Source organism: Schistocerca nitens, chromosome 4 (genome assembly GCF_023898315.1).
Source record: "Schistocerca nitens isolate TAMUIC-IGC-003100 chromosome 4, iqSchNite1.1, whole genome shotgun sequence".
Taxonomy (NCBI): Eukaryota; Metazoa; Arthropoda; class Insecta; order Orthoptera; family Acrididae; genus Schistocerca; species Schistocerca nitens.
Window position 1 is genome coordinate 212635337 of NC_064617.1, and position 8611 is coordinate 212643947.

At 38.1% G+C, this 8611-nt stretch overlaps 1 long non-coding RNA gene across 4 annotated transcripts; it reads right to left on the reverse strand.

Annotated features, from left to right (window-relative positions):
• Positions 1–1956: 1956 nt before the first annotated feature.
• LOC126251805 (uncharacterized) lies at positions 1957–7380 on the reverse strand. 4 transcript variants are annotated; one of them, XR_007545787.1, is made up of 6 exons: positions 6878–7380; positions 3771–3887; positions 3528–3598; positions 3340–3406; positions 3122–3244; positions 1957–3025 (listed from the first exon to the last, which is right to left on the reverse strand). It is a non-coding gene; the product is annotated as an uncharacterized LOC126251805 (long non-coding RNA). The 4 variants fall into 4 exon arrangements; XR_007545784.1 differs by having other exon boundaries at positions 1957–3244; positions 6878–7371; XR_007545786.1 differs by lacking the exon at positions 3340–3406 and having other exon boundaries at positions 1957–3244; positions 3473–3598; positions 6878–7372.
• Between the last annotated feature and the right edge of the window lie 1231 nt (positions 7381–8611).

Here is an 8611-nt window from a genome sequence, read left to right on the forward strand (position 1 = left end):
AATGCTTTATGTTATACTTTGTTATCTGAAACAGAAGAACAGGAAACAAACAGCAGAAATATCCTCTCACTAATGCCACAAAGCTAAGTCTCACCAAATTACATAAGTTTCTTTGTATTCAAGTTGACCTGATACAGCACTGGCACTTTTACATCATGATGCTACCAAGCATTAGTGATGGGGTATACTTGGAGAAGATACTCAACTATGTTCCATTTTTAGATCACCGCCAATACTCAAGGCATTTCAGTAAGTTTAAAATCCCTAGAAAGTATTAACATGTTGCATACACACTACTACACTTCATAGCTTTCCATACTATGTATGAGACAGCAAGTGTTTGTGCTCACAGTAGTGCCACAAATTTTGACATTTCTTGAGAAGGTAGGAGATGATACATGTATCACTTGAGATGAGTTTCCTATCCTGCCCCAAAATTAAAATATGTTCTTACAAGATTACTGCAGAGCTATTTAATTTCTGTATGTTCTATGTAAGACACCTATGTTCATGAGACAGTAATATCACCTCAACAAAGACATTACCATGCCACATAAGAGATTACCTTATTTGTACATAAAATATATCCTAAAATGATATTAAGTGCTCGTCTTTGACCTCATGGGTTTTTAACAAATTACTTAAGAGAACATGGAACAAAAGGAAGATAAGTTAAAATAAAAAATGGTAACCAACACAAATGTATGTACATGTGAAATGATCAATTTTATTCTGACTTTTTCACAATGATATGGAACACTTAAAACATTGCAGCATTATAAAGAGAATGAATAAATAGTTATGTCAAGAGACGGAGCAGAAACTCAGATTGGACATGGCAGGTAATCTGCCATGGCCTATTCAGTGGAACCAACAAAAGTATTTGCCTAAAGGAATTTAGGGAACCCAAATAAAATGTAAATCAGGATGTTCAAACAGGCGAAGGATCCCAATGCACCTGAATGGAAATTCGGTGCCATAATCACTCTGCAATTTTCTCAGTAATTTAACATGTGACCACAAATACAAATGTATAAACTTTTTTTATTTCATCCAAGAATATCTCAACATAATACAACAAACATCAATAATTCAAAATATGGGTATACACGCAATGTTTAAAAGATCTCTTTTAGGGCGGGACAGGTGGTCAGCCGTGGCCTTGATGAAGGAACCATCCCGGCATTTGCCTTAGCGATCCAGGATGGCCAGACAGAGCGAACCCCATCCTCCCGAATATGAGGTCAGTGCTGTTAATAGCTACACTGCCTCATTCGGTTGTTATCTATTATACAATGTTCTGATTTACATGAAAATAGATCTTACAACTAGCAAAAATAATGATTAACTATATACACAATTACATATGCAATTACACTTTAACATTTTTCTTTATCACTTTACACAAACAGACCACACAACACTTTGTTCACGGAACTTCAATAAACTGCCAGAGGCTGCTTCAGCAGTTGCTGCATATATGAGTAGTTATCTGAAACAGAAGAACAGGAAACAAACAGCAGAAATATCCTTGTCTAAAGACACTTTAGAAACAACATAAAAACTTGCAGCAACTACTTAGCTGACTCATATTAGTAGTAAACATATTCACTTAAGGCATGTCTAGCAATTAATTTAATATGTTCTTCAAACTTCTATATGTATGCTGATAACACTACACTGTAGAGTGTGACCACAATGAAACTAACAATGTAAGGGATATCTTCTACACAAATTCTGGGATGTTAACATCTGAATAGCTGTTCTCTGCAAAACACTGTTTTTTATAGTTGGAGGGTCCAGCATGTGAAGCAAGATACTGAAACTTGTTACAGATTTACTGAAATTTATCTTTTGGTGCAGTTTTAGATTTGAAGTTAACATTTAAATACCTCAGATAATGACTGACTTTTTCAGTAAACAAAATGTCCATGAAAGCATCTAATAATAATTCCATGTCCCACAATCTAATTTTATTTTTTAAAGAGTGGAGCCCCTCCACACCGCCACTAGCAAAAGTTCTACAATCACCTCTGCAGTGATTAGTTTTTTAATCAATACAGGTCCATCAGGAGATAGAAAATGGATGAAAAATGTAACAAGAATTGAGATTTTAAGGGCAGAGGGCAAAACATGTCATGTCAAGCACCAAGGGGAAAAAATCCTCCACAACTGTTGGACAGGTAGTAAGTGCAGTAGCAGATTTCTTGCTGTCTGCAGAAGATCATGCAAGGGTAGGTCACATTAGTAAGTGGGTACCATGCAGTTTGATACTAGTGTTATAACCACCTGCACATCAGTACAAATGCATGTTGGAGCACATCAGGCTACAGTGGGGAAGGCCAGTTGCACCCTTTCTGTACTCCAACCTACTTACATTTAATGCCCGATTTAATAAAAATTATACTCTTCCATTTCTGGCACCCTTTCTAGAATACAAACTAGCAAAATTATGAGAATTTGTTGTGTTCCACCACAAAGATAGGAAAACTTCCATGTTTTGCAAATGAAATTTAGTATTGAGCACAAGATGTTTCACCAATTCACGTTTGGCATTTTCAGTGGTTTTCCTTTCGGTCCTATTCAAGAAACCATTTCTTCCAGTAAATATTTCTCAGCAGGTAACCTATACTGCAAGTTTGCAAAGGCTGAAGTGTTGTTATCATAACAATAAAACAATTTCAGTTAACATCTGAGGAAAATAGCAGCATATATTAACAATAATATACGGATTAGTGTTAACAAACTGATGTCAGTATCATTCTAAGAAACTTGAAATTCAAAATAATTGAATGTCAGAATGGGTGCTACAGCTACCAATTTTTAAGTAAAGCAGAAAACAAAATGCTACTGTACTTACAAACTTTGAGGTGCAACATGCCTTGACACAGGCTACCAATAACCCACAAGTATTTTTGACATCTCATGCCTCACAGGTACTTAACTGGATTGCAATCTGATGATTGCTGCTATCAACATGAAAGATAATATAGTTGTATCCAGTGACCAAATTTCAAAGCCGATACTGAAATTAAGTTCTAAGTTACAAATTCCAGTATTTACATATACATCACTGGTAATCCATTCACGTGTCATAACATTAAACTCAGTGCAAATGTACCTCCATTTTAAGCGAAAGGTCAAGTTTGCCATTGTATGTAAAACACTATTACTTTATACTTCAAGTTTGCCTCTATAGGACTGTGTAACATTTGCTGCTGCTGGAAGACTATCGGAGCCATAACTGGAACAAAGAGCTCCGAGTTACCACCTGCCAATATAAACAAATTTCAATTTTAAACTGAAGGTGAAATATGTCATATGTATCCAAACCACTACCACATTATTCTTCAAGCTTCTTGCATTATGGCTGTGTGACTGCTGCTGCTGCTGCTGACTTCTGGAGCTGTAACAGAAACAAAGAGCTTTGAGTTACCATTTGCCAGTATACTCTTAATGACTGTAACTGTACCTTCATTTTAAGTGAAAGGTGAAATTTCCCACACATGTATCCAAACCACTAGTACCTTATTCTTCAAGTTTCCCATTTTATAACTGTGTGACATCTGCTGCTGGTGACTGACTTCTGGAGCTATAACTGGAACAAAGTGCTCTGACTTACTGACCGACAATATACATTAAACACTTCAACACAAAACCACTAGTACTCTTTTAATGTAGCATAACAAATATATGCTATGCCCTACACTTATATCTCCATTTTAAGGGGGAGTTCAAATCTGCCAAAAATGTACCCAAACTAGAATTACCTTACTGTTATAATATCCCAAGTATTAAACGGAGACTCATCTGCTGGTGTTGGTGTGCCTCTCGCTCCTCTTCCACACTACTGGTGCCAAGGATCACCTCTACAGGAAGGGTTTCACCTACAGAAAAATAGGTTTCATATCAGCATAAGCACAATAGAAATGATGCCATATTATTTTTGGTGATATATATTACAATGTTTGCGTACAGTATTCTACATGGTACTTGCAGCTTGAATATTTACTTCAAACAAGTTGACAATTGACTCAGTTTTAGTAATGACTATAGCTTCAAGTTTCTTCTTTAATCCTAGCAACACCAACACATTTTCAATAATGTGTATTGGGGGGAAGGGAGGGTACTGTATTTCCACCCTAAAAAAATATCTTAATTGTTGTTGACATATATTTTAAACAAATACTGATGTATAAGTAGGGCCCTGAACTTCAAAATATTCAATATGACTGTCACTGTGGAAAGTCACATGTGCTATTAACGTGTCAAATTTTTGGGTTAAGTTTAACCACAAAATTTAAAACATTTATGGAATTCTACATCTACATCTACATCTACATCTATACTCCGCGAGCCACCTTACGGTGTGTGGCGGAGGGTACTTATTGTACCACTATCTGATCCCCCCTTCCCTGTTCCATTCACGAATTGTGCGTGGGAAGAACGACTGCTTGTAAGTCTCCGTATTTGCTCTAATTTCTCGGATCTTTTCGTTGTGATCATTACGCGAGATATATGTGGGCGGTAGTAATATGTTGCCCATCTCTTCCCGGAATGTGCTCTCTCGTAATTTCGATAATAAACCTCTCCGTATTGCGTAACGCCTTTCTTGAAGTGTCCGCCACTGGAGCTTGTTCAGCATCTCCGTAACGCTCTCGCGCTGACTAAATGTCCCCATGACGAATCGCGCTGCTTTTCGCTGGATCATGTCTATCTCTTCTATTAATCCAACCTGGTAAGGGTCCCATACTGATGAGCAATACTCAAGAATCGGACGAACAAGCGTTTTGTAAGCTACTTCTTTCGTCGATGAGTCACATTTTCTTAGAATTCTTCCTATGAATCTCAACCTGGCGCCTGCTTTTCCCACTATTTGTTTTATGTGATCATTCCACTTCAGATCGCTCCGGATAGTAACTCCTAAGTATTTTACGGTCGTTACCGCTTCCAATGATTTACCACCTATGGCATAATCGTACTGGAATGGATTTCTGCCCCTATGTATGCGCATTATATTACATTTATCTACATTTAGGGAAAGCTGCCAGCTGTCGCACCATTCATTAATCCTCTGCAGGTCTTCCTGGAGTACGTACGAGTCTTCTGATGTTGCTACTTTCTTGTAGACAACCGTGTCATCTGCAAATAGCCTCACGGAGCTACCGATGTTGTCAACTAAGTCATTTATGTATATTGTAAACAATAAAGGTCCTATCACGCTTCCTTGCGGTACTCCCGAAATTACCTCTACATCTGCAGATTTTGAACCGTTAAGAATGACATGTTGTGTTCTTTCTTCTAGGAAATCCTGAATCCAATCACAAACCTGGTCCGATATTCCGTAAGCACGTATTTTTTTCACTAAACGTAAGTGCGGAACCGTATCAAATGCCTTCCTGAAGTCCAGGAATACGGCATCAATCTGCTCGCCAGTGTCTACGGCACTGTGAATTTCTTGGGCAAATAGGGCGAGCTGGGTTTCACATGATCTCTGTTTGCGGAATCCATGTTGGTTATGATGAAGGAGATTTGTATTATCTAAGAACGTCATAATACGAGAACACAAAACATGTTCCATTATTCTACAACAGATTGACGTAAGTGAAATAGGCCTATAATTATTCGCATCTGATTTATGACCCTTCTTGAAAATGGGAACGACCTGTGCTTTCTTCCAGTCGCTAGGTACTTTACGTTCTTCCAGAGATCTACGATAAATTGCTGATAGAAAGGGGGCAAGTTCTTTAGCATAATCACTGTAGAATCTTAAGGGTATCTCGTCTGGTCCGGATGCTTTTCCGCTACTAAGTGATAGCAGTTGTTTTTCAATTCCGATATCGTTTATTTCAATATTTTCCATTTTGGCGTCCGTGCGACGGCTGAAGTCAGGGACCGTGTTACGATTTTCCGCAGTGAAACAGTTTCGGAACACTGAATTCAGTATTTCTGCCTTTCTTCGGTCGTCCTCTGTTTCGGTGCCATCGTGGTCAACGAGTGACTGAATAGGGGATTTAGATCCGCTTACCGATTTTACATATGACCAAAACTTTTTAGGGTTCTTGTTTAGATTGTTTGCCAATGTTTTATGTTCGAATTCGTTGAATGCTTCTCTCATTGCTCTCTTTACGCTCTTTTTCGCTTCGTTCAGCTTTTCCTTATCAGCTATGATTCGACTACTCTTAAACCTATGGTGAAGCTTTCTTTGTTTCCGTAGTACCTTTCGTACATGATTGTTATACCACGGTGGATCTTTCCCCTCGCTTTGGACCTTAGTCGGTACGAACTTATCTAAGGCGTACTGGACGATGTTTCTGAATTTTTTCCATTTTTGTTCCACATCCTCTTCCTCAGAAATGAACGTTTGATGGTGGTCACTCAGATATTCTGCGACTCCATTAAAAACAATTATCCTTTTCAAAATTTTAAAATATGAAACAGTATCTAATTCCCCCCCCCTCCCTCCCGGCATCGTCAGGGTTAAAAACAAATGATACACAGGAATGAGCACTGATACAATCTGCTATCCGATTAGTTACTAATAATTGCGAGACGACAGTTCATATATCACACAGTGGCATTTTATTAGCACTATCGTTATTACACCTGCAACAATAACTTCCAATTAAGTAATTAAGTATTCCGGCACCATATGCAACATAATTTAATGTTTGAAAATGTCAAGGCAAACAGGTGCAGTGGTATCGACAGCTTAAGTAGTCACGACAAATGAAAACTTGCGTGTAAATATGCACAAAGCACCACACTGTATAGTATGCTCTTATTTTTAAAAAAAATTAATAAAATAAAAAATAAATGATTATGCATGCACTGAAATAACCGTAATTGCAATAAATATATTTTTTTCATTACTCACCCAAATCTAGCTCCGAAGGTCTTTGTGAAGAGAAATTCACAATTAAATGTGATTTCTGAAGATGTTTTTTTAAATTCGTCGTCGTCGATTTGTACGATAATTTCTTACCGCACAAAGAAATGAGACGATAGATTCCCGTTATTTGCCATCCCCTCTCCCCGATGGCCCACTGTAGTTTCCGTAGCAGTATGAAAATATTTGTTCGCTCCAGTTACTATCCTCTCTGGAAATATCACCTGGAACTACGACCTTTAACTGGAGTCACCGAGTCAGGAACGTCTACACACACAGTTATTCCGTTACCAGCTTCCAGGTTACCTGTGGTGGTAGCCCGATAACTGCCAGAGAACTAGAACTACGAGCCAATAACGATAACTGCCAGAGGAGAATACCGGTCTCTGACAGTTATTTCCATAGTCGCTCGAATTCCTTAGTAACTTTCCTTGTACTACCCGTCCAAGCTAAATTAACACGTAAGGCGGTGGCTCAAGGGATCGACTGTACTTGTTAATGCCTGTACTGCAGCTCCTATCAGCCACGGCTCGGACATTAACTTTATTTAATTGTTTATGCTAAAAGTAACGAAGGCCCACGAAATAGTACACAGTTCTTATCAACAGATGGCGGGCAGTCTCACAGTTATTCCCATGGTCTATAGAACGCCTTCCAAATGCGCAGTACGATCTTCGGTCAACAGATGGCGCGAGGCACTGTTGACACTAAACAGTTATTGAAATAACTGCCAGAATCAGAGGAACGGTTATCGCAGTAACCGTTACTTCTCAGTAACCGGTTATTTCTATCAGTTACGTTATTTTTTGCCACCTCTACTGAGAAAAGAGACATATTCACGCCCAACGACACACTAGTTGTATGGCATGCTGAGGACAGCAGCCAGTGGCTTACTCCCTTGTGGCGCACTGTGGCCGGACGCGCATCTAATGACCAAGCAAATTGTCAGTATTCCAAGATAGGTCAGCTGGTGAGTGCATGTTACGTACTGTACGGCTACGTGCAAAACTGTAGACCACTTACATCACTCTCCCCAGAGAAAAAGAGCAACCTGGGCGTTATGAATTTATTTTGCCATTCTTGGAATCAGAAGGCATTGCAACATGTATTTCATTTGCAGACACAGTTTTTAATCGAAGGACTTAATTCTATTTGCCGCTTCAATGAAGTGTAACTCATTATTGGAAGAAATTACCTTTTCATGGATATCCTTAATTAGATTATTGTCTTCAGAAAAACTTGATAAAGAATGCTTTCCATATTTTAATATGTATGAATCATTGTAATTAACAAATAACATTCTTGTTAATAGCAAATGTCCAGTTGCATGACATGTAGTTGGCAATACACTAGGCATGTCAAACAGTTCACATGATAAATCACAATATGTGGCATTCAAGATTAATCCACTATTATTCAATTTGAGTGTAAAGGGTAGCTCAGGTGTATCATAATTTTTACATGTAAATGTGACATCACAGGTGGAGTTAAATGAGAAAATTATACCTATAGAACATCGTTTACGAAATGGATGATAAAGATGCGTTAAAATTCTAGGGAAGTCATCTCTTGAGGGATGATTTATAAACAAATCTTTCTCACAGCTGTACACTTACTATCTAAGAATACTGCCAATTCAGGGCAAATTAACTTATGAATATGTTTACACATATGCAAACTGTTTTCATTTAGGGACACAAAATTCCTTCAGTCCTTGCTGAT